At 42.2% G+C, this 23,717-nt stretch overlaps 1 long non-coding RNA gene and 1 pseudogene across 1 annotated transcript; one reads left to right on the forward strand and one right to left on the reverse strand.

Annotated features, from left to right (window-relative positions):
* Positions 1 to 493: 493 nt before the first annotated feature.
* LOC112219012 lies at positions 494 to 8,128 on the forward strand (annotated as a pseudogene).
* A 2,890-nt stretch (positions 8,129 to 11,018) lies between these two features.
* Positions 11,019 to 16,471, reverse strand: LOC112219138. The gene is made up of 3 exons (XR_002948692.2): positions 16,295 to 16,471; positions 11,791 to 14,205; positions 11,019 to 11,093 (listed from the first exon to the last, which is right to left on the reverse strand). It is a non-coding gene; the product is annotated as an uncharacterized LOC112219138 (long non-coding RNA).
* Between the last annotated feature and the right edge of the window lie 7,246 nt (positions 16,472 to 23,717).

The following is a 23,717-nucleotide window of genomic DNA, read 5'->3' on the forward strand; positions in this document are numbered from 1 at the left end:
TCTACGCTCCAGACCTCCAGTGCGCCTCCACGGCCCAGTATATCCTACGTCGGCCATACATACTGTGTCTCCAGTGCGCCTTCACAGTCCAGTACGTCCTGTGCCTCCTCTCCGCACTCGTCCTGAGGTACGTGTCACCAGCCCGGTGCCACCTGTACCGGTCCCATGCATCAGGCCTCCAGTGCGCCTCCACAGTCCAGAGCTTCTGGCGACAGTTCCCAGTCCAGAGCTTCCGGCGACAGTTCCCAGTCCAGAGCTTCCGGCGACGCTTCCGGGCGACATTCCCGGTCCAGAGCTTTCGGTGACATTTCACAGTCCGGAACCTCCTGAGACGTTTCACGGTCCAGAACCTCCTGAGACGGTCCATGGTCCGGAACCTCCAGTGACAGTTTGCAGTCCCGAGCCTTCAGCAGGGTTTCTCAGTCCAGAGCCTCCTGCGACAATCTACAGTCCGGTTCCTCCGGCCACGATCCACTGTCTGGAGCCTCCGGCGATGATCCACGGTCCAGTTCCTCTGGCGAGGATCCACGGTCCGGAGCTTCTGGCGATGATCCCTGCACCAGAGCCGCCATGGAGGAAGACATCGTATCTGCGAGCAGAGTGGGTACTACGCCCCGCACCGGAGCCGCCCCCAACAGTAGATGCCCACCCGGACCCTCCCCTATTGAGTCAGGTTTTGCGGTCGGAGTCCGCACCTTTGGGGGGGGGGGGTACTGTCATGCCCTGACCATAGAGAGCTGTTTATTCTCTGTTGGTTGGGGCATGATAGTGACTAGGGTGGGTCATCTAGGTGATTAATGGTTTATGTTGGCCTGGTATGGTTCCCAGTCAGAGACACCTGTTTATCGTTGTCTCTGATTGGGGATCATATTTAGGTAGCCATTTCCTCATTGTGCTTTGTGGGATCTTATCTACGGATAGTTGCCTGTGTGCACACAAGTAGCTTCACGTTTTGTTTGTGCTTGCTTGTTTTGTTTGGTGAGTTTCGATTAATTAAAATATGTGGAACTCTACGCACGCTGCGCCTTGGTCCAATCATTATGACGAGCGTGACAACCAAAACATTTTTATTGATGGAGTCACGTATGATTCATCAAATGATATTTTGAAAGAGGAAGTAAAGTACTTAAGAATATGTTTTCGTTTCAGTCTCCTCCATCTCCACTAACTGAAATTAATTGTATGGTTTTTTTTCTCCTAATAATAATTAAAATTAACATCTGTACAGAAAGACTCATGTGAAGGCCAAATTACAGAGGAACTTCTTGATGCAATTGGGGCCTTTAAGGATGGGAAAACTCCAGGGCTGGATGGCACACCAGCGGAAGCATACAAAACTTTTTTTGAGATGCTCAGAGGACCAATATTAGCATGTTTTAACCACTCCTATATAAACGGTAGATTATCAGACACGCAACAAGAAGGTCTGATATCATTATTACCGAAACAGGACCCAAATGGTATACATAAAGATCCAGTCCATTTAAAAAACTGGAGACCTCTTTACACTTCAGTGTTGTGATGCAAAAATCCTAGAAAAATGCTTGGCGCATAGAATTTAAAAAGTATTGGAGTATACATTGGAGATAATTTAAGACAAGTACTGTAAACAATGGAATACTATGAAATACCGGGGACACCAGGCCTGGTTTTCATAGCTGATTTTGAAAAGGCGTTTGAATAAGTACAAGCTTCTCAAGAGAACACTGATAAAAATAGTTTTGGAACCTATGATTTTGTTAGGTTCCCCATTAGCCGGCGCTAATGGCAACATCTAGTCTTCCTGGGGTACGACACATAATTTTAAACTATTTTAAACTATTTTTTATTTCACCTTTAGTTAACAAGGTAAGCCACTTGATAACAAGTTCTCATCTATAAACTGCGACCTGGCCAAGATAAAGCAAAGCAGTGTGACAAAAAACAACACAGAGTTACACATAGGATAAACAAAAGTACAGTCAATAACACAATAGAAAAATCTATATACAGTGTGTGCAAATGGAGTAAGGAGGTAAGGCAATAAATAGGCCGTAGTAGCGAAGTAATTACAATTTAGCAAATTAACACTGAAGTGATAAATGTGCAGATGATGATCTGCAAGTACAAATACTGGTGTGCAAAAAGAGCAAGAAAGTAAATAAAAACAATATGGGGATGAGGTAGGTAGTTGGGTGGGCTATTTACAGATGGGCTATGTACAGCTGCAGCGATCGGTAAGCTGCTCAGATAGCTGATGCTTAAAGTTAGTGAGGGAGATATAAGTCTCCAACTTCAGCGATTTTTGTAATTCCTTCCAGTCATTGGCAGCAGAGAACTGGAAGGAAATGTGGCCAAAGTGAGTGTTGGCTTTTGGGATGACCAGTGAGATATGCCTGCTGGAGCGCGTGCTACGGGTGGGTTTTGTTATGGTGAGCAGCTGAGATAAGGTGGAGCTTTACCTAGAAAAGACTTGTAGATGACCTGGAGCCAGTGGGTCTGGTGACGGATATGTAGCGAGGGACAGCCGACGAGAGCATACAGGTCACAGTGGTGGGTGACAAAACGGATGGCACTGTGATAGACTGCATCCAGTTTGCTGAGTAGAGTGTTGGAGGCTATTTTGTAAATGACATCGCCAAAGTCAAGGATCGGTAGGATAGTCAGTTTTACGTGGGTATGTTTGGCAGCGTGAATGAAGGATGCTTTGTTGTGAAATGGGAAGCCGATTCTAGATTTAATTTTGGATTGGAGATGCTTAATGTGAGTCTGGACGGAAAGTTTACAGTCTAACCAGACACCTAGGTATTTGTAGTTGTCCACATATTCTAAGTCAGAACCGTCCAGAGTAGTGATGCTAGTCGGGCGGGCGGGTGCAGGCAGTGATCGGTTGAAGGGCATGCATTTAGTTTTACTAGCATTTAAGAGCAGTTGGAGGCCACGGAAGGAGTGTTGTATGGCATTGAAGCTTGTTTGGAGGTTTGTTAACACGGTGTCGAAAGAAGGGCCTGAAGTATACAGAATGGTGTCGTCTGCATAGAGGTGGATCAAGGAATCACCCGCAGCAAGAGAGACATGATTAATATATACAGAGAAAAGTGTCGGCCCGAGAATTGAACCCTGTGGCACCCCCATAGAGACTGCCAGAGGTCCGGACAACAGGCCCTCCGATTTGACACATTGAACTCTATCTGAGAAGTAGTTAGTGAACCATGTGAGGCAGTCATTTGAGAAACCAAGGCTGTTGAGTCTGCCGATAAGAATACGGTGATTAACAGAGTCGAAAGCCTTGGCCAGGTCGATGAGGACGGCTGCACAGTAATGTCTTTTATCGATGGTGGTTATGATACCGTTTAGTACCTTGAGCGTGGCTGAGGTGCACCCGTGACCAGCTCGGAAACCGAATTGCACATTGGAGAAGGTACGGTAGGATTCTAAATGCTCAGTGATCTGTTTGTTAACTTGGCTTTCGAAGACTTTAGAAAGGCAGGGCAGGATGGATATAGGTCTGTAACAGTTTGGGTCTAGAATGTCTCCCCCATTTGAAGAGGGGGATGACCGCGGCCGCTTTCCAGTCTTCAGGAATCTCGGACGATACGAAGGAAAGGTTGAACAGACTAGTAATAGGGGTTGCAACAATGGCGGCAGATAATTTTATAAAGAGAGGGTCCAGATTTTCTGAAAAAGACATTACAGACAAAAATACTTTACAATTAACATACATTACATCAATTAACATACATCGGATGCGGCCACAGTGTCTCCTGACCCCTCCTGTCTCAGCCTCCAGTATTTATGCTGCAGTAGTTTATGTGTCGGGGGGCTAGGGTCAGTTTGTTATATCTGGAGTACTTCTCCTGTCCTATTCGGTGTCCTGTGTGTGTTCTCTAATTCTCTCCTTCTCTCTTTCTTTCTCTCTCTCGGAGGACCTGAGCCCTATGACCATGCCCCAGGACTACCTGACATGATGACTCCTTGCTGTCCCCAGACCACCTGGCCGTGCTGCTGCTCCAGTTTCAACTGTTCTGCCTTATTATTATTCGACCATGCTGGTCATTTATGAACATTTGAACATCTTGGCCATGTTCTATTATAATCTCCACCCGGCACAGCCAGAAGAGGACTGGCCACCCCACATAGCCTGGTTCCTCTCTAGGTTTCTTCCTAGGTTTTGGCCTTTCTAGGGAGTTTTTCCTAGCCACCGTGCTTCTACACCTGCATTGCTTGCTGTTTGGGGTTTTAGGCTGGGTTTCTGTACAGCACTTTGAGATATCAGCTGATGTACGAAGGGCTATATAAATACATTTGATTTGATTTAAAAACAACATAGACATTACAGACATATCTAAAAATGTAATAAACTTTCAACTAAAGACACACAAATGTTCCACCCCTTGGGATTGTTGGTAGTTTGTTACCCATTACTTTGGGATTGTTTGTAGTTTGTTATGCCTTACCTTTCTCTCTTCTGGGATTGTTTGTAGTTTGTTATGCCTTACCTTTCTCTCTTCTGGGATTGTTTGTAGTTTGTTATGCCTTACCTTTCTCTCTTCTGGGATTGTTTGTAGTTTGTTATGCCTTACCTTTCTCGCCACTGGGATTGTTTGTAGTTTGTTATGCCTTACCTTTCTCGCCACTGGGATTGTTTGTAGTTTGTTATGCCTTACCTTTCTCGCCACTGGGATTGTTTGTAGTTTGTTATGCCTTACCTTTCTCGCCACTGGGATTGTTTGTAGTTTGTTATGCCTTACCTTTCTCGCCACTGGGATTGTTTGTAGTTTGTTATCCATTACCTCTCTCTCTTCTGGGATTGTTTGTAGTTTGTTTCACGTTACTGCTCTCTCCTTGCTCTCCGTCCCTCCAGGCAGCTCTGTCTGCTCCTGCACGCGGAGAACATCTTCCACTCCATGGCAGACATCCTGCTGAAGGAGGAGGACCTGAAGTTTGCCTCCACCATGGTGCAGAGGCTCAACACCATCCTGCTCATCTCCGCATAGCTCTTTCAGCTGCGCAACCAGCTCAAACACCTGCGCACTCAGGTAATATCAAATTGTATTTGTCTCATGCGCCGAATACAATAGGTGTAGACCTTACAGTGAAATGGTTACTTACAAACTAGGGTGGCTGGAGTCTTTGGCAATTTTTAGGACCTTCCTCTGACACCACCTGGTATAGAGGTCCTGGATGGCAGGAAGCTTGTCCCCAGTGGTGTACTGGGCCGTACGCACTAACCTCTGTAGTACCTTGCAGTCGGAGGCCGAGTAGTTGCCATACCAGGTGCAACTGTAGAACATTTGGAGGATCTGAGGACCCATGCCAAGTATTTTCAATCTCCTGAGGGGGAATAGGCGTTGTCGTGCCCTCTTCACGACTATCTTTGGTGTGTTTGGACTATGACAGTTCGTTGGTGATGTGGACACCAAGGATCTTGAAGCTCTCAACCTGCTCCACTCCAGATACAATCCTATTTCACAGTAAACAAATTGACAACAGAATTTCAGCATGCTTATAGGGAGGAACACTAAACAAGCACAGCATTTACACAAATAACTGACGATTGGCGGAGAGAAATTGATGATAAGATTATTGTGGGGGCTGTCTTGTTAGACTTCAGTGCAGCTTCTGACATTATCGATCATAGTCTGCTTGTGGAAAAACGTATGTGTTATGGCTTTACACCCCCTGCTATAATGTGGATAAAGAGTTACTTGTCTAGCAGATCACAGAGGGTGTTCTTTAATGGAAGCCTCTCAAATATAATCCAGTTAGAATCAGGAATTAGGAATTAACCCCAGGGTAGCTGTTTAGGCCCCTTGCTTTTTTCCCATTTTTACTGACACGCCACTGACTTTGAGTAAAGCCAGAGTGTCTATGTATTTCGTTTGACTCAACACTATACACGTAAGCTACTACAGCAACTGAAATGACTGCAAACCTCAACAAAGAGCTGCAGTTAATTTCAGAGTGGTTGGCAAGGAATAAATTAGCCCTAAATATTTCTAAAACTAAAAGCATTGTATTTGGAAAAAAACACTCACGCAACCCTTAACCTCAACTAAATCTTATAAGTTGAGCTGACTAAACTGCTTGGAGTAACCCTAGATTGTAAACTGTCATGGTCAAAACATACTGATGCAGTAGTAGCTAAGATGGGGAGAAGGCTGTCTATAATAAAGCGATGCTCTGCCTTCTTAACAACACTATCAACAAGGCAGGTCCTACAGGTCCTAGTTTTGTCGCACCTTGACTACTGTTCAGTCGTGTGGTCAGGTGCCACGAAAATCACTTGGCTCAAAAATCACTTGGAAAATTGCAATTGGCTCAGAACAGGGCAGCACAGCTGGCCCTTGGATGTACACAGAGAGCTAATATTAATAATATGCATGTCAATCTCTCCTGGCTGAAAGTGGAGGAGAGATTGACTTCATCACTACTTTTATTTATGAGAGTTTGTTGAATGCAAACTCTGTCTAAACTACTGCCACACAGCTCGGACACCCATGCATACCCCACAAGACATGCCGCAAGAGGTCTCTTCACAGTTCCCAAGTCCAGAACAGTCTATGGGAGGCACACAGTACTACATTGAGCCATGACTACATGGAACTCTATTCCACATGAAGTAACTGCAGTAAAATTAGATTTAAAAAAAAAACACCTTCTGGAACAGCGGGGACTGTGAAGCAACACAAACATTGGCATAGACACAGGCATACACACACACACGATAACATACACACTATACATACACATGGATTTAGTACTGTAGATATGTGGTAGTGGTGGAGTAGGGGTCTGAGGGCACACAGTGTGTTGTGAAATCTGTGAATGTATTGTAATGTTTTTAAACTTCCTTAATTTTGCTGGACCCAAGGAAGAGTAGCTTCTGCTTTGGCAGCAGCTAATGGGGATCCATAAATACAAATACAAAATATAGTCCCGTCGATGAGAATGGGGGCATGCTCGGCCCTCCTTTTCCTGTAGTCCATGATAATCTCCTTTGTCTTGATCACGTTGAGGGAGAGGTTGTTGTCCTAGCACCACATGGCCAGGTCTCTGACCTCCTCCCTATAGGCCGTCTCATCGTTGTCGGTGATCAGGCCTACCACTGTTGTGTCATCGGCAAACTTAATGATGGTGTTGAAGTCGTGCTTGGCCATGCAGTTATGGGTGAACAGGGAGTAGAGGACGGGACTGAGCACGCACCCATGAAGGGCCCCAGTGTTGAGGATCAGCATGGCAGATGTGTTATTACCTCCCCTTACCACCTGGGGGCGGCCCGTCAGGAAGTCCAGGATCAAGTTGCAGAGGGAGGTGTTTAGAGCCATGGTCCTTACCTTAGGGATGAGCTTTGAGGGCACTATGGTGTTGAAAGCAGAGCTGTAATATCTGAGTGGATGATGCTGTATGGCTGGCCACCTGGATCTGGGTCATTTTCAATTCAGGAAGTTTCCAAATAAAACAAATTAAGAATTGGGAAAAAGTGACAGAGGACTTGAATTTCAATGAATTTATTGAATGGATTGAGTTGTAAATGTGTGTCTGGTGCCCTTGTGTGTATCTGGCGCCCTCTGCAGGAGAGCACTGCCCTGTTCTGCTGCCTGCACCGCTCGCTCCTGGTGTTACAACCCTGTGGCCACCTTGTCCCACTGCTTCCTGACAAAGAACTATCGCCATGCCTACGACCTCATCCAGAAGTTTTATCCTTTCTGCTTGTCTTTGATATACATTTTGCATATCAGTATTATTACACCTCATAGTGTATTTCTATTGGTGTGTATATTATACTGTATTTCCTTTGTTAGCTATGTAGTGGTGACTTGGAGGTGACTGTGGAATTCCTCATGGAAGTGGACAAGCTTGTTCAGTTGATCAAGAGCTCCATCGTTACCTGTGAGTCTCACAGCACCAATATTAGACCTGAACACACACACTGAACGGCATCACACAGCACTACACACACACCTGTCTCTCATCTTTCTGTGTTTGTCTAGACTTACATCTTCAGCTGCTGGAGGTGGAGAACAATCCGTACCTGTTCAAGGCCCTGTACGGCCTGCTGATGATGCTACTGCTTCAGAGCCTTGCAGCTTCTCTCTCTCACCGCCTGCGCTGTACGCCTAACCCAGAGCTCACGAGGACAGTGTGAGTAGTACTAATGATTGTGTTAATTTGGTGTGCCTACAGTGTGCAGCATTCCATTCCCATGGCTACTGCCGCTACATTATTATTCCCTATACAGTTATTTATTTCATCCCCATGTTTTTGGTTTCAGGGCTAAGTCGAAGTACATTGAGTCTAAGTCTGTTAGCATCAAGCTTCCGGCATATGCTTACATGGATTACAATGAGCAAACACCTGGAGGTGCGCCACCAGCACTCAAGCCGTGCCAATCACAGAGACAGGGAGTTGGTGCTGTGACACGGTGAGACAAACTTTGACCCCTGAGGCAGGGCACTGCGTCAAGCCTTCACCCACGGATGGAGACGCAAACACCCCAACCAACCACAAACTTAAAGACTGCTCACCATATAGGAGCACCTTTGTGCTTATATCGTTTTTAGCGATTGAAAATACTGTAGGCATGAAGAACTTTGAGTGGATTTTCTTTTTTAAACAATCGTTTTTTTTACTTTGGGATTTTGACAAGGAAGCCCTTTATCTACTTCCCCAGAGTCAGATGAACCTGTGGACACCATTTAAGAATTGTAAGCATGCTAGCAGATAACTATAGACTTTCAGTCATTGCGTTAATGCTAGTTAGCATTGGCTCGCAAAACTACCCCTAACTTCCTTCATACTGGACACACACATAAAAATTGTATCCACGAGTTCATCTGACTCTGGGGAAGTAGATAAAGGCCTCATTTCCAAAATCCAGAAGCATCCCTTTAAGTGCTTTTTTGTTGAGTTGCATACATAAACTCTCATGCAGACACTGCACATACCTTCCTGTTTAACCCTGCTGGGACATTAGTTTAGGCCCACCCAACCCTAGTTGTGAGAAGTGAGAGGACCTTATTGTGACTGGAGGACAATCCAAACTTGAATTCAGTGCAGGGGAAACCGCTTGCATCGTTTGTTTTAAAAGGCTTGTTACTTGGCAAGCTCATATTCCGCAATGGTCCCAAAAGCCCTGTACAATGGAGACAGCACGATTATGCTCCTCAGACTAATTTTATGCTCTTTCTGTTGCTCAAAGCTTAACTGGACATGCTTCTTGAACAGTGTTAAAACCTCTCTTTTGCCCCCCAATCCATCCTTCCCCTCTCTCACATTCTAATTTCATACTCCTCTCTTCAGCCAGTCTCTTCCCCTCACTGACAGCCTTTTTCTCTTTCGAACACTTGTTACCTTCCTCTTCGTGCTAACATCTGCTTCCTGGGAAACCCTGCTGCAGACAGATGTCTTATCAAGTGAAACTTTAAAAAATAAAGTTGACCATGTGTAATAATTTTACTTTCCATTAGCTCGTATACTCTATGCATCAGTTTCTGAACAGTAGGTGGCATCAGTCATACTTTTATGGCTAGTGATTGATCTGTGGTAGGTGTTATGTAGATTCCCAATAAATCATTTACACAACTACACTTTTAGCCCATTTAAGATACAAGGAATTAGAAGCAAGTTTTATTCAGATCACCATTAGCATTTGCCAAAGCGATTCCTCCTGGGGTCCACAAAACAAAACACTGAAACAGTCAAAATACCACTATCACTATTTGTCATACAGTAGCTAGCAGCCAGAGCAGTAACAAGTGGGGCAGGACTAAATAGGTGGGGGCTCATGTTAAACAAGAATGATGACATGGTATGTCAGTTCCTATGAATATGCAGGGTTTGTTTATAGCTGATGTGCTTCAGTGACACCCAGACCTACTGCAACAAGCAAAGGAAGAGCTCCAACTCGTTAGTCTTTGAAGTTAACTGGTCTCCTGTGAGACTCCCCAATAAAAGAGCATTTCTTTGATCTGGAGTTCTTTTGAACACACCCTTTATGCAATGTCGGCAACTGCGACATCTTATCACATAAATGCCATACACGTGACAAGTCAAATTACCACACCTGCCACCCACAGCTACAACTCATTGAGTGACAAAATCATACATGGTTGAATAGACAATATCCTTATTTGTAATGGTGCCAAAGGTTTCTAGCAGCTGATATGGAGCATAGAGCAAGGCACGTCATGACAACTTTTGACATCCATTGTATTTCAAACCTGTGAATTCCAGTTGATATGTACAGAATGTAATTGCAGTGTAAGCTTAAGCCCTGTGGAGGTACTTCTAGTCCTCATTATAAAGATGTAATCCCAGAAATGTTAAGGATGTTTGAATAAAAATCAAATGGCATTTCCTCACACCTAGTGCATTCAAGCTTATGCCATTCTTTCAAGGTCCAATGCAGCAGTTTACCTCAAAATAAAATAATTCAGGCAACAATGAAGTACCTTCATACTGTTATTTTCAATTGATATGGTCAGAAATGGGTTTTCAAAAGCTTCTTAGCAAAGAGCAATTTCTCAAGCAAGAATTTTGCTAGGACTGAGTGAAGGGCCTTATTAGGAGGGATCTGTAACCTAAACTATCCATTATTGACATAGACCAATTACTTTCAAACCTAACTTCCAAAACTCAATCCCACCAAAACAGGCTGAAACTTCAGGTGTTCTTTTCAAAACTGCATTATTTTCACATTATTCCAACCTCAGTGTGGAAATGTATATAAAACACAGAAAAACCTTGTTGATTGCCATGGGCCTTTAACATGCAGTTTTGCCCAACACTGCTTTGGCTGTACAAATCTGATTTAATTAAATTAAAGTGCATGTACTACTAAAGAACAAAGCAAGTAATGAGACCCCTGCAGATGCATTTAAAGCAATTAAAGAAAGATTTCTAACTTGGGTTGAGTGTAACCCATATTGGATACTCTTGACACACAAAGCCCCTAAAGCTTTAAGAGCCTTGTTTAGACCAAGTTTCTTACTGGTCAGAGCCAATAGCCCACGTAGTTAATAGACAAAGGACCTCCAGTGAAATATTGAATTATTTATTAGTAATCAAAGTGCTGTAGAGAATTGAAGTCCATGGTCAGGAGATCACCGAGCCTGTCAGATACAAAGTATAGTTAATATAGTACACAATAAGCTACAGCATAAATTGGAATACCTTAAGACCATAAGAAACCAGATCCCATATTCATCAAGTGTCTCCGGGTAAGAGTGCCTATCTAGGATGAGGTCCCCATTATCCATTCATTATAATCTAAAACCGATCCCAGATCACCACTCTTACTCTGCTTTATGAATGTGCCCAGAATTACATGTGAATAGACCATAGAGGTAGAAAAAAGGCTGTAGATTGATACAACCAGTCATAGCATGACATTGCCATTGAGGGCTTCCACCAATTTAAAGTAGTAAACTGGGTTGGTGATTCCTATAGAGTGATGGGAGTGATTAGCCAATGATCAGAGCATTCTTTAAAATTGGGTTGCCCATGAATTGTAAATGTCTTTAAGCTGCATCACCACAATCTAGTGACCACAATAAATGACAATATTTGGCTCAGCACTCCAGCACTGCATGCTGTGTATACCTTATTAGCATTGCATGCGTTTTGTTTATTTTAAAATAATATGAAAATTCACTACTTTAAAATGGAGACGGCCACAATGGCACCATCACAGACACCATAATGGCACAGATACAAATATTTGTCCTCTTTCCATCTATGGAATACACAGACAAATAAACTTAATCTTGAAACTGCAATAAAATTGTGATGTCAATAAGCCAATCATACCTGCACTTAAGTCATCCTAAATTCAGGTCTTCCTGGAACGACATCACCACGGGAGCCTCCACTCTAGGACTGGGTGTAGTTTCTCTGAGGAAGTATTTGTGGCATAAATCCTCTGGGACCTGCACCTTCATCTGATTCAGGAGTGGGTTGGACAGGACTAGGCTCTTCACCACTCTCAGCCTCCATGCTTGAATCACTGGTAATCTGGGCGAACTGGTTGGCTGCATTTGGGTTTAATCCACTGTGAAAAGGTGCAAACGTGTTGACTTCCAAAGCAGGTTTGTGGTCCAAGTGCTGTGAAAAGGTGGCTGAGAGTTCCGACTTGGGTCATCTATACTTTGTGCAGAGGAACATTGGCTGGGGTAAGGTTTTGCTTTAATGAAAGCTTTGGGAGGAATGTTTTGTTCAATATAACTAACTGGTAGAAGGGTTTTCCTGACCTGAGTAGTAGTAGCGAATAGGCACTCCTCCATTCTGGCTATAGCCAATATTGGATGGCACAAGGTAGTAGTCTGTTTGGGCAGTTACTGGCCTTGGGGCACCTGTGCTTTAAGATGGGGCTATAAGTAGGGGGCACAGGCCTGCTGTATTTGCGGGTTGGGGAACCATGTTCACTACCTTGCTGACCTAGAGAGGGATTCTTACCAACCTGGCCACTTCCTCCTGAATTGGTGGTGGAAAGTTACATCTGCCATGGGTAAAAGGTTCTATAGTGGGTAGGATAGTGGACAGGGCCGACATCAAATATGGATATGGGAAGCATAGGTTGGCCAAGTCGGTCCATGACTAAAATAGTTGGTGGAGGGTTGATGCTGATCTGAGTAGTAGCCACTCGGAGCTAAATTTTGGCCATAGCCAACATTGGAGCGCACAGGGACTCAATGATAGTCTGTTTTGTCAGGATTGGTTATATTGGCTACCAACACTATAAGGAGCATTGTAGGTGGGGGTATAACTCTGCGGTGCAGGTTTGCTATCTGAACTTCCTGTGATGGAATGATTGAGTGCAGAAACAGGGCCAGAAATTGGTCCAGGAGAGAGTTCACCATCCTGGTCTCTTCCTGAATGGGAGGTGGAGGGTTTTTTCTGACGGGGGGTTTGAATGTATATTGGCTATCCATACTGTAAGGAGAGCCATAGCTGGGGTATAATTCTGGGGGGGCAGGTCTTATTTGGGGGCTTGGTGGACCAAGTTCACTACCTTTCTGGACTGAAGGTTTCTTACCAGCCTGGCCTATTCCTGAATTTGAGATGGAAGGTTTAGTTTGAACTAGAAAATAGTTTCCATAGTGGATAGGATCATAGGTATTGGATACAGGGTCAACAGTAGGTTTTGGAGGCATAGTTTGTTCAGTCAGTCTTTTGCCAAAATAACCTGGGGAGAGGTTTTCCTGACCCGGGTAGTAGTAACCACTAGGAGCTCCTCCATTTTGGCCATAGCCAACATTGGTGGGCACAGGGTCAGGTTTTATTGGAGTTGGGGGGTTTATATTTATACTGACCTACACTATAAGGAGGGCCATAGCTGGGGGTATATCGCTGGAGTGCAGCTTTCCATTCTGGAGGAATCAGGTTTAATTTCCTGTCTGGACAGGAGAGGATTTCTTATCAGCCTGTCCTCCTCCAGTCTAGGGTGTCCCAAATTGGGTAGTAGTGGGGTTCTTCAGACCTTGGTAATGTCCACTGGGAACATTTCCAGGCTGAGGGGGTACTTGAGCCAACCGGTGCAGGACAAGCTGCAGTGATTGGTTTGGGAGAAATGGTCCTTTTCAAAGCTTGTGGGAGGCTTCACCTGGCCTGGGTTATAACCACTTAACATCCTGAGTGGGACCATACCACATTGGAACAGGGTAAACTGAAGAAGTTGGGTTTGAATAATACATGGGGAAAGATGTGGTATGCAAGTAATAGCCACTGGGATTTGTCTCATACTGGGGGGGACCAATGGCTAAGGGAATAGCGTAAATGGCACAGCTGGTCTTTCCAGTTTAGAGTTTGGTCAAATCTGTTAGCTCCATCTTATCTGGGATAAAAAAAACAACAACTGCCCTTTACACCTTGGATCTTTCCAATGGGGCTATGGGAAACTTCTCTCTGGGTGTCAGATCCATTGGGGGCAGATTAATCTTGGTTTGGGTCTGGGCCCCCCTGAGCAGGACCAGGACAAGGGGTGCCGCCTTTCTGATTAGAGCCAGGACTACTGGTAGAGGTTGTCGGTGGACTTGAGGCGTTGGAAGGATATAGTTAGGCGGAAATCTACTGGAGCACTTTTTGACCTGAGGTCAGCAGGAAAAGTGCTACTCCAGGCTGAGGAACTGTGGACCTGGTCATGCTGGCTGGGATAATGTGCAGCTCTGTAGTACTGGGGCTCCACAGTGAGACGCTGTCCACTCTCAGCATAGCCATAACTGCAGCCTGAAACAAATGAACACTTTTAGTATAACTGTTACGCACGCCTCTATGAAGAGGGAACGCAACACCCTGCTACAACTAAACTCTCTGTGAAGCGAAAAAGGTATGGACTGTAGGTGCGAGTAAAAATGACAACAAGCAGAATGTGGTACCGTTTACAAGGACTTTATTCCTTTACACGGTAATATGGGGAAAAGGGGCTGGACGGAACCAAAGCAAAGAAAGTAAATCTCAAAGCCCCCCCCCTCTCCTATCTTACCTGCCTACCCACTACTTACCTAATTTAGCACCACCTGGTGCCCTAACCAAAATACAAGGGGTGGTCCGCCCAGGTCTTACCTAGTGTGCCTAGACAGCGAATATGCTACGGGTATATGTATGCCCGCGGGCCTCTTGCCTAAGCACTCCCTAGGTGCCTTCCCCTTTCCCCCTGGGAACAAATGAAACAGAATATTAAACAATTTCACAAACAAACTAAGAGACAAAGGACATCAAATAAGTTCTATCTGAGCAACAAACTCACAAAACATACCAACTCTCAGCAATGAACTCCCAGCAAAATCAACCTCTAGCAAAATCAACCTCTAGCAAAATCAACCTCTAGCAAAATCAACCTCTAGCAAAATCAACCTCTAGCAAAATCAACCTCTAGCAAAATCAACCTCTAGCAAAATCAACCTCTAGCAAAATCAACCTCTAGCAAAATCAACCTCTAGCAAAATCAACCTCTAGCAAAATCAACCTCTAGCAAAATCAACCTCTAGCAAAATCAACCTCTAGCAAAATCAACCTCTAGCAAAATCAACAAATCTCTAGCAAAATCAACCTCTAGCAAAATCAACCTCTAGCAAAATCAACCTCTAGCAAAATCTACCTCTAGCAAATCAACCTCTAGCAAAATCAACCTCTAGCAAAACCTCTAGCAAATCTACCTCTAGCAAAATCTACCTCTAGCAAAATCAACCTCTAGCAAAATCAACCTCTAGCAAAATCAACCTCTAGCAAAATCAACAAATCTCTAGCAAAATCAACCTCTAGCAAAATCAACCTCTAGCAAAATCAACCTCTAGCAAAATCAACCTCTAGCAAAATCAACCTCTAGCAAAATCAAGCAAATCTACCTCTAGCAAATCTACCTCTAAAATCTACCTCTAGCAAAATCAACCTCTAGCAAAATCAACCTACCTAGCAAAATCAACCTCTAGCAAAATCAACCTCTAGCAAAATCAACCTCTAGCAAAATCAAATCTACCTCTAGCAAATCTACCTCTAGCAAACCTCTAGCAAATCTACCTCTAGCAAATCTACCTCTAGCAAAATCCTCTACAAAAAGAATCTTCCTCCTGAACAGAACACTGGCTTTTATATAGCGTCAGAAGGAATGGGTAATTGGAGACAGCTGTGTCTTGACGAGGGGGCAGGGTCAGCTCTCCAATTAGCCCTGGAGTCGACCAATCAGCTGCTTGAGGGATTTCAGGAAGCCATTTCCTGAAATAAACACATGCAAATACACAAACTACAACACATAATCTGGGGAACGTAACAATAACATACTAGGAGATTCAAATAAATACAGATGTTCTAAGATTATGTGCAATCTCCTAGTGGTTAAAAAGGCTCATCCTGGGATGACATTTTTCTAAAGAAGCCATTCCACCACTTGTTACATTAATCAGCTGGGGAATGACGCTAGGAAAATGTAATCCCTCAAATTCATAGACTGTAGTCTAGATGCAGGGATTGAAAGTCCATGAGATCAAAATTTAAATTAACCATGTTAACGCTTTACATAAAATAATTGTTAACAAATTGTTTACAAACATCAATTATATATTTTGGGTTCAGATGGGGTTAACAGAATAATAATTCATTTTCATGGATGTGACAATCCCAGACTAGCTTTTTTTACATTTATTTTTATTGACAATTGAACATTCCCATACCTCTTGGAAAAGATCCAGTTTACTGCTACATTTAACAGGCAAAACAGAACCATGCCGCAAAAGAGAACAGAAATCACTTCAAAATAATTACTAGGCTACCGAAATGAAATGTAGAAGTGAAGAAAAAACTCAAATAGAAACATAGTTACCTTAAAAGGTAGACAGACACAGCCATCATGAATGAGCTGCAGCACACAAGCTATGCTGGTGTTTCGTTATCTGTTTCCAAAAATGTGTGTTTAACACCACAGATTATTGTGCTGACAGAAACATTTGGTTGGTGTCATGGAAAGTATATTTGTCAAATTCTCAAGCAGCTTAACCTGGTGGTAATCAAAACCAGCAAGGTGGAACTTACTCAGGTGCAACCATTTGAGATAATCCTTCAATGATTGGTGGAGAAAACTAGGGCAGATAAGTCTCTGGAGCAGTATGTTCAGATGTTTCCAGAGTAGAAAATATTAGGATGCAATTACAGTTCTGAATTTTTGACAAGACACACAAAAAAGTAATGTCTTGTATGGTTCTACAAACTACACAGGCTATGTTTACATAGGCAGCCCAATTGTGATTTGTTTTCTCCAGTAATCACATCAGAGGTGTTTCAGAGAAAATCTGATTGGTCAAAATACCAAATAGTGAGAAAAAAACAGAATTGGGCTGCATGTGTAAACGCAGTCATAGTGTTTTCCTATCCATTTCTTCACATTATGCGTTGATCTTAGGCTGCGCAGAGGCAGCCCAATTCTGATTTCTAAAAAATATCTGATTTGAAAAAATATCAGTTAGTGGAGGGAAAAAAATCTTAATTGTCTGCCTGTGTAAATGCAGGCCGACAAACACACAAACTGTGTTTAACATGCCAAACAGATTTTAGAGCAATTAAAAGTTTTGCATGTGAGAACTCAAAATTATTTACTCATGGTGAATGTCTGGGTACTTTAATTAGCTTATAGGTGATGGGGTCAAATTGGGGTCATGATAGGGGCTGCACCAAATGTTTGATGTATGATAATAATTGATTATGCTTATGTTGTATTAATAGAAGGGGAGGGGCTATGGGACCCCTCCTCCTCTACATTTATAGGGTCCTATACTACAGATTAACAATATATATATTCATTGTAAGATTTTATAATTATTCCACAGTCTTTTCTAAGTCTCTGCCTCTAATTTTAAAAAATGATCTGAGAAATGTGTGAATTATGGCATAGGGTGGACATATAAATCAACTTGGGGGAGTGGACATTTACTGCTGAGCCTTAGAAAACACTGGAACTATTGTATCTCTTGCAAGTTTGTATAGCTGTGTATGCATGGGCTTGGTCTGAGGAGTAGCAGGTAACGACGTATGCAGTGACATCACAGGGGGTTGACTACAAGCATGATAAAAGCAACTTGGACTTTTCCTATGGGGCAGCTCATGAGAGACATCAGTTGTATGTGTGATGTTTGATCTTTGACTTCTGTCTAGAGCTGTATTTTGAGTAAAATTGTATTATGATTTATAAGTGCACATTTTGAGTATTCCTTATTTGTTAAGTAAATAAAACGGAGCACAGAAAAACGGAACCAACATACGTAAGGCAATTTATACTGTATGGTCCATTTCCAATAAACTAAGCCATCTAATCATCAGAGTACAGGTGCTCTGGAGTCTTGAGCCCTGCTGAATTCATTAATGAAACTTTATTTGACAATAGCTTTGGTGGTGAGGTTTATAATGGGGGGAGGTACAATATGATCCAGTAAATTATTTTAAACTGTATGCAGTTATTCATGCATTTAATAGAACATATACCACTAATTTATACATTATGTGTCATCCTATTTGACATTCATGTCTCTTTATTATTCAAACCAAATACTCTCAACTCCTTACCTGCCTTACCCCAGAAGAAACACTGTATGTCAATGTTACTGAAGCATTTCCATTTCATGGATATTAGTTTTAGGAGATTTGGCAGTTCTAATAATACAAGAAAAATCTCTTTTCATTCAGATGCTCTTGTGCTTTGATCAAATGTGGTCAGAGTGAAGAACGCTTTTCATGTGACCACTAATGTTTTCCTCCTGGATATTGATGATATGGAATTAAATATGGATTGTGTGTGGTGAAAAGCTTTGATATGCAGTGTGCAGATGCTCTCTTTCCCCCTATACGCTGTACAAGCAGAGTCTGAAGGCCCACTGCTTTGGCAGAACAGAACACATTCAGTATTCCTAGTTCCCCTCCTCTCTGGTTGGATCCTTACTGTATTGTACAGAACTCTACACAGTCCATGGTTTTAGTTGGTTCACTGCCAGTTTATACTTTATGCAATACTTTTGATTTGATAACTCGAAAAATGTCCCATGGACATACACTACATGTGTATGATCATTCTCTGACCCTCACTTACATAGATAGACAGGGATTACAGTTTTTGTTCTGTACTTTACCCTAAACTAAATGGGAATTTAAATGCTCACCTTTGTCTTTGTAACATTTTGTTTCTCACATTACCCCCTACAGCTATTACACACAGAACACATTGCTGACTAAAGACAGTTTCTGTACAAGTAAAATGAAAAGATAATAACGTCTCTTGCTAAAGCTTGGTTTTCCCAACCAGTTCTGATAAGTTAATCAACAAATCACAAGTAAAGTATTTGTCCTGCTTGACTGGCTCATATAGCTAAACCAATTTATTTTCTCATAGATTGTTTTCTGAATCAATACACTGTCATTTAAAAAGTTATGAAACATCAAATTACAGCAAACAGCTGCTGTTTGATCCAGGATATTCCCCTACAACAGTACCTCCAGAAATATCATGAAATATCAAGTCCTTATGGTTAGTACTGAACAAAAATATAAACGCACTATGCAACAATTTCAAAATTTTTACTGAGTTTACGGTTCATATAAGGAAATCAGTCCATTGAAACAAATTAATTAGCCCCTAATCTATTGATTTCACTTGACTGGGAATCAGATATGCATCTGTTGGTCAGAGATACCTTTACAAAAAAAGTTGGGGCGTGGATCAGAAAACTAGCATGTATCTGGTGTGATCAACATTTGCCTCAGGCAGTGCGACACATCTCCTTCACATAGAATTGATCAGGCTGTTGATTGTGGCCTGTGGAATGTTGTCCCACTCCTCTCCAATGGCTGTGTGAAGTTGCTGGATATTTGCAGGAACTGGAACACGCTGTCGTACACGTCGATACAGTGTATCCAAAACATGCTCAATGGATGACATGTCTGGTGAGTATGCAGGCCATGGAAGAACTGCGACATGGAGCCTTGCATTATCATGCAGAAACATGAAGTGATGGAGGGGGATGAATGGCACGACATTGGCCTCAGGATCTCGTCACGGTATCTCTGTGCATTCAAATTGCCATCGATAAAATGCAATTGTGTTTGTTGTCAGCTTATGCCTGCCTATACCATAACCCCACCACCACCATGGGTCAACGTTCACAATGGTGGCCTTTTATTGTCCCCAGCACAAAGTGCACCTGTGTAATGATCATGCTGTTTAATCAGCTTCTTGATATGCCACATCTGTCAGGTGAATGGATTATCTTGGCAAAGGGGAAATGCTCACTAACAGGGATGTCAACAAATTTGTGAACAACATTTGAGAGAAATAAGCTTCTTGTGCATATTGAACATTTCTGGAATCTTTTATTTCAGCTCATGAAACATGTGACCAACACTTTACATGTTGCGTTTATATGTTTTCTGTGTACATACAGTCATTCACTACTCTTAGACATACAGTATGTCTTGTCCTTGTTCTCAAGTATAAACTACTGACCTCTAGTCATGTGAAAGTCTATAGAACTAGGAATAGAACATCAGACTCCACATGTATCACTTAGCATAAGCAGTGTTTCCCCTATATGCATTAAGCAGCAGCGCACTGTCTCTGCTAAATTGTGGCCATCACTGCAAAAATATATATATTTGGGGATGGTAAAATGTTTTCAGTGTAAACTTAAATGATTAAAACCAGATATAAAGTATGTAGTAAAGATAATGGAGGAATATATTTTAAAATAAGATCATTTTTGAGAATTAACAATTACCAAAATAAAAACTTGACAGTTGGGGAGAATCTAAAATGTAAAACAAAAAATGTCATTGAATGGGCCATGTTTGAGTCACTTAGGTAGCAAAAGAACATGGCATAAGCCATGGAAAAATGTGTATAATTGAAGGAAATGTGTTTAGGACTGCAAATTCTTTCTCAGCCACATGGCAAAATGTGTAGAATTGCAGTAAATTACACTGAACAAAAATATAAACGTAACATATAAAGTGTTGGTCCAATGTTTCATGAGCTGAAATAAAAGATCTCAGAAATGTTCCATGCGAACAAAAAGCTTTACATCCCTGTTAGTCAGTATTTCTCCTTTGCCAATCCATCCACCTGACTGGTGTGTCATATCAAGAAGCTGATTAAACAGCATGATCATTACACAGCTGCACCTTGTGCTCGGGACAATTAACTGCCACTCTAAAATTTGCAGTTTTGTCACACAACATAATGCCACAGATTTCTTAAGTTTTGAGGGGCATGCAATTGGCATGCTGACTGCAGGAATGTCCACCAGAGCTGTTGCCAGAGAAGTTAATTTTAACTTCTCTACCTCCAATGTCGTTTTTAGAGAATTTGGCAGTACGTCCAATGTCGTTTTTAGAGAATTTGGCAGTACGTCCAACCGGCCTCACAACAGCAGACCACGTGTAACCACTCTAGCCCCTCCACATCTGACTTCTTCACCTGCAGGATCGTCTGAGAACAGCCACTCAGACAGCTGATGAAACTAAGGAGTATTTATGTCTGTAATAAAGCCCTTTTGTTAGGAAAAACTCATTCTGATTGGCTGGCCCAGGCCTACCCATGGCTGCGCTCCTGCCTACTCATGTGAAATCCATAGATTAGGGCCTAATGAATGTATTTCAAATGACTGATTTCTTTTAATGAACTATATGTAATTCAGTAAAATTGTTGAAATTGTTGCAAGTTCCGTTTATAATTTTGTTCAGTATAGCTTTGAAACTGCAATGTTTCTCTCTGCATACGAATTGTGACACTCTGGTGTATTGTCCGTTGTAATCTGATATTGTTTTGAGATGCCTAAATAAATCAAATACTCAATGTTACAACACACTGACATCTGCTTAGTGCTCATGTAGTTCACTTTCTCCAAACCTTCATCAACTTCTTGTTGCACTTGGTCGTGGTCTTACTGAGGTGTACTGATGTATTTGAGAGTAATGATGACAGATCTCTTCATGATGTTTTTCTATCTTTGCCCTCCCAGAAGGGGAGAGGAAAATGGGCTCTTTAACGAGTCTGTGTCACTACCCCAGCAGGAGCAGCTCAGTGTGACCCCGGTCTAATAACGATTGAGTAGACGACAAGACAATAAACCACAGATGTAGTCCAGTCTGTCCACAGTACCTTCATCTCATCTCATCACTTTCCACTTCACTGTGGACAAAACAAGGGGGCATTTGCTTGGCTGGTATTCTGTCTAAAATGGATCCCCTTCGTGCAGCTCGGTGGAAATGAATGATTTTGTCGGCTTTGCTGACATCCAGTCAAAATATTTCCTTTTGTTCTCCCCCACTGTGAAATCGTGGAGGGGACTGTTGATCAGTGTCCGTCTGTTATGGCATTAGTATGTTAGTACGTTTGTTCGTATGTTAGTCACACGCAAAATCTCAGACAGAACTGGGTGAACTGGGTGAATGATGCACCTGTTCGACCAGATGTTGGCGCTATAATAGATTGAAAATGAAAACTTTGAAAGGTCACGCCCCTCATTTTCCACCATTTTGTGATAAAACACTTAAAATGCTACTTTTCTTTCACTGAATTTCAGATCTGCACAAAACTTGATATGTGGCATCTATGGACAAAGGTCTCTCAACGCAATATTTTCCATACTAGTACCTAAAACAACATGGCCGTTATTGACCAATAAACATTCACGTTTGCGTGGTCTGGCACATAAATGCATATAAATCCGTCAATGATATTCGTATTGTAACAACATTTGGTACACATATTGCAAACACTGCCATGATTCAACATATGCAAGAATATTCATATCGACCTCACGGTGGAGCTATAACAGGCACATGTTTATCTCTTGGTCTGTTTGAGTGATGACATTTGAGTGATGACATTTGAGTGATGTCAGAGTGATGACATTTGGCACACATGCTCAGGGATATGAGTCTAGCTAACCCACGTGATATATCAGATACCACTGGACCGATTTTGATGAAACTTGGGTGAATGATGTGTTTAGCCATAGAGCACCGTAATTTACAAAATGTCCCAAGGCCCATAAGGGTACCGCATCATTCGTGGGGGACGACATGTTTGCTGTTGCCTTGTTTTATTTTCAGGTGACTCTGGCAGTGAAGCAGTACCCCTTTGACTTATGGCTCGGCTCGGTGCACTATAGGCGATGGTGGTTGTTCTCATCAGCTGCACAGTATGTAACAGAGTACTACCGGATAATTTGCATAATTTCTTCTTCATTACATTGCACTATAGAAATAATCCTTAATGGCGAACCACAGGACTTCTAGGAAAACATACTCAACCAAGATTTAAATCATCTGTGTGTGTGTGTGTGTGTGTGTGTGTGTGTGTGTGTGTGTGTGTGTGTGTGTGTGTGTGTGTGTGTGTGTGTGTGTGTGTGTGTGTGTGTGTGTGTGTGTGTGTGTGTGTGTGTGTGTGTGTGGTACTTGCCAGATTATGAACTGAGTTGACAGCACTTCATAACAGCAAGCTGTTGCCTACTGACTGTCTGTAGCGTTCACTGCCTTCATTGAATACCATTTTTGTTGTGTTGTTTAACAAAAGCCTATTTAATGAACATCATTCAATTAGAAAAATGAGGATAGCAGCTACAGTATGTAGCTGTGCCATGCTGTGCTGTGCTACCGGTGTGCCAATGAACCTTTCCTCCTATTGCTTATGTGATATTCATAAACTCTCACCCAAGGTGAACTATGTCTCAGTTGGTAAGCCCTTTGAACAACACACCATCTACTGTGAGGACTTATTCGATTAAACTACTGTCTATGTGTAGGATCTATATTCATCAGCCCAAATGTTAATCTCTTTGTAAAATGCCTAGGGCTGGTTGGAGTCTTACAGACAGAATATATCAAGATTTTATTTAAAAAATGACTATTTTGACTTTTAGAATTTAATGTTATTAAACAGAATACAAAGAGAAAATAATCCTCCCATTTCAACATTAAAAAAGCAATTTCCTGCCCTAATGTTTATAAAAGGCTTTGATTTATTAGTGATGCACTGCGGGGGAAAATACTTACTGTTTTGCACAATGACCGATTTATCCTACAGTACATCATTATCTGAACACTATTATTAGTTTTATACTGCAATGTATAGGACTAAAAACACAGTTTTTATAGAAAAGTAAGGGTTTCTCTATACCTGGTCAATTACCACATCAAGTATTGTGTTTTTCCTTTCCTCAGCATTGTCACTGCCTTTGTGGTCTAAAGTGCTATAGAAACTG

This window comes from Oncorhynchus tshawytscha, linkage group LG19 (genome assembly GCF_018296145.1).
Source record: "Oncorhynchus tshawytscha isolate Ot180627B linkage group LG19, Otsh_v2.0, whole genome shotgun sequence".
NCBI classification, from domain to species: domain Eukaryota; kingdom Metazoa; phylum Chordata; class Actinopteri; order Salmoniformes; family Salmonidae; genus Oncorhynchus; species Oncorhynchus tshawytscha.